Source organism: Wyeomyia smithii, chromosome 3 (assembly GCF_029784165.1).
Source record: "Wyeomyia smithii strain HCP4-BCI-WySm-NY-G18 chromosome 3, ASM2978416v1, whole genome shotgun sequence".
In the NCBI taxonomy this organism is placed as follows: domain Eukaryota; kingdom Metazoa; phylum Arthropoda; class Insecta; order Diptera; family Culicidae; genus Wyeomyia; species Wyeomyia smithii.
In genome coordinates this window covers 151,802,424-151,805,135 of record NC_073696.1, presented here as the reverse complement: position 1 = coordinate 151,805,135, position 2,712 = coordinate 151,802,424, and the positions used below count along the sequence as shown (strand labels likewise).

At 39.4% G+C, this 2,712-nt stretch overlaps 1 long non-coding RNA gene across 1 annotated transcript; it reads left to right on the top strand.

Annotated features, from left to right (window-relative positions):
- The first annotated feature begins 1,232 nt into the window (after positions 1-1,232).
- Positions 1,233-1,869, top strand: LOC129731179 (uncharacterized). Its single transcript, XR_008728977.1, has 2 exons — positions 1,233-1,665; positions 1,721-1,869. It is a non-coding gene; the product is annotated as an uncharacterized LOC129731179 (long non-coding RNA).
- Positions 1,870-2,712: the final 843 nt, after the last annotated feature.

Genomic DNA, 2,712 nt, shown 5'->3' with positions numbered 1-2,712 from the left:
ACAAAAGCCGCTCCCCGAAGCAATACCTAGCGGTGGTCCCGGGGAGTATTATGGGCTGAAGACTGGAGGGGTTTTAGTGGGTCCGGTCACTGATTCAAACCAACCCCACACTCCCTGAGGTTGGTCACCTCAGGGGTTTGGATGCAAATTTCCCCTCCACCTGATTTCGAACAGCGGTGTTTCTTGCAGGAGGCTGACATCGCGCGATGATTTAGGGATTAACATCTCAACGTATATGTAAATGAGATAGTATATCAACGCTACCTTTAAACATTAACAAAGTTAAGCTAAGCTTTTATTTACATAAATAAATTGATTCGAGCGCATAATTCTGTACAACATATATTATGCTTCGTTCGTCATGCTTACACTGCTGTGTGAACAAACCTTCAAAAACATAGATGAGACTAGCGCCACTGTCTTTCACGGCAGCTTCAGGAAACAAGGCCGATGCCACCTAGAGCTAAGGGGCGACATCTGGCTTCTTACTCTTCTTCCTCATCCACCTCGATGATCCCTGTTGTATTTTTCGTAAGTGATGCCATTCACTCGGAGAATACTTGAATGTTTTTAATGCTTTTTATCAACATAATGCACAATTCCTCCTGCAGGCGATAGTTTTACCGTCTGAGGGTTACCGGAGATTCTGCATCTTTAATATACTTAAAATCGAACGTGTCATCCATCAATGATTATGATTAATTCATTGACCCATCTGAATTGTACTTTCTGCACAAGCAATATGCCTCAACAGGTATGTTCCAAACTCATCCAGAACGGATTCAAAAGTAGAAATAAGCTCACACTACACTATTTACTCCCGACATTGAGCAGCGGTATGCTGTTCTTATGCTTCACGCAAAACCGTAATAACTCCTTGCGTACTTTTGGATCTTTTGGTAATTGATATTAGTGATGATCCAAGTCGGATCTCATACTACGCCCATATTTGTACTTTTTTTTTAATGATCACTTGAAATTATTTTAGATTATAACAGGTGACATCAAAAAACATAAATCAAAACAACAAAACATGTTGTTCAGCAACACTGCCAGCGTGCCTGATGATAAATTTTAACGCACTCGGGGTTTTCATTTTCAACCAATCAGCGAGTGGTTCCAAAAGTGGATGCAAATCTTTACCCAGTTGTCTCCCCTTAGACCTAGAGATCCTCAGAGGGAGAGATAAGCGACGAAAAACCGCTGATTTGGCAACTAGGTTTCACTACAGACGGTGTTATGAACAGATACGCAAAGAGTGAGGTCGAAAACTCCAAGTGAACCGTCAAATCGAGGCTCCAAATTCGACGCTCTGTGAATCACGTGCAATTATGGTTTCAACGAAAAATGTGTTCGTCATGCTCATATTATGAGTGATGCATTGTGCTATGCATTGTGCATTGTGCTAGTGCTTATGAAAAGTCATGCGAAAATAAATGTGGTTGCCAGAATTGTATAGAATAGAATATTAGCAAAGAGTTGCCATATTTACTGCTTTTCTCTTTGCGTATCTCTTCATAACACAGTCTCTAGGTTTCACATATCAGAGGTGCCAGATCTCTTCTCAAAGCGCAATGTTGACTAACTTTTTAATTCGGCTCGTATAGCTGATGGTGACGGTGGAAGTCCTGGGGAATAATAAAGTGCATCACAAAAACCGTGAAGGTGTTAAATTTTATGTTTATGTTTAATTTTATATACTTTCATCATTATTCTGTAGACCATACAAAGGGTTTGTGAACCACCGGTTAAAAATCACTGTGATGAAGCAACTTTGGAGCATTCTCATTTCTTTTTCTAGCAATAGAACATGAAAAACATGGAAAAATAAATATATTCTTCATAGAACCTTATTGCAATACCTTTAAATGTGTTACCTTTCTTGTTCGTTTGGCTCGAATTTTGACATGTTCGTTTGGCTCACAACACTCTCTTCGCATATCTCTCCCTCTGAATATTGCTAATGCCACCGGGTTGGCCGTGGCGGTTGAAACAGAGTCTATGTTTGTAATATAGAGTCGCGCAAAGATGAAACCAAAGGAACCAAATCAGTGTCAAACGAGGGTACCAATTGAGCAATGTAAATAAACAAGGTAATAATGTTAGGAGTGAATGAAAAGTGTTGTAATTAAGCGTAATAAAGAACATGTGTTTTTCCGAAGTTTTAACTACACATTTCAATCCAACATTGAATCTGTACACTGGTTCAGTTCAATTTAATAAAGCATCACCGGTGTAATCTTTCAAAACTGTGTACCTTGTGAAGAATTTCAAAAAATGATATTCACATATATGCATGATGAAAAACAGAACTGTATAGTTCTTGGCAACAAACAGTACAAAAACTGTGTTGCCGAAACGATGGATTTTATCTTTGCGCGACTCTATATACACACATAGACTCTGTGGGTTGAAAAAAGCCGATCGATCAAAAAATCGATCAAAGCAGATAGGCCCTTTTGACCAGGGCTGCCAACTATACAGATTTTTCTGTATTATACAGATTTTTTGACCACGATACAGAAATGATACAGGATACAGAATTCATACAGAATTTTGATTTTGAGTACAGATTTGTACAGAATTTTAGCAATCGTTTATTTTATTCTTGCTTATTTTCCGTCGATCTGGTTCCGCCACTGGTGGAGGCGACTCCACCCAGGACCCTAACTTACGACCCGTTGTTCAACGGACCGGCGCCAACGGCTTTAC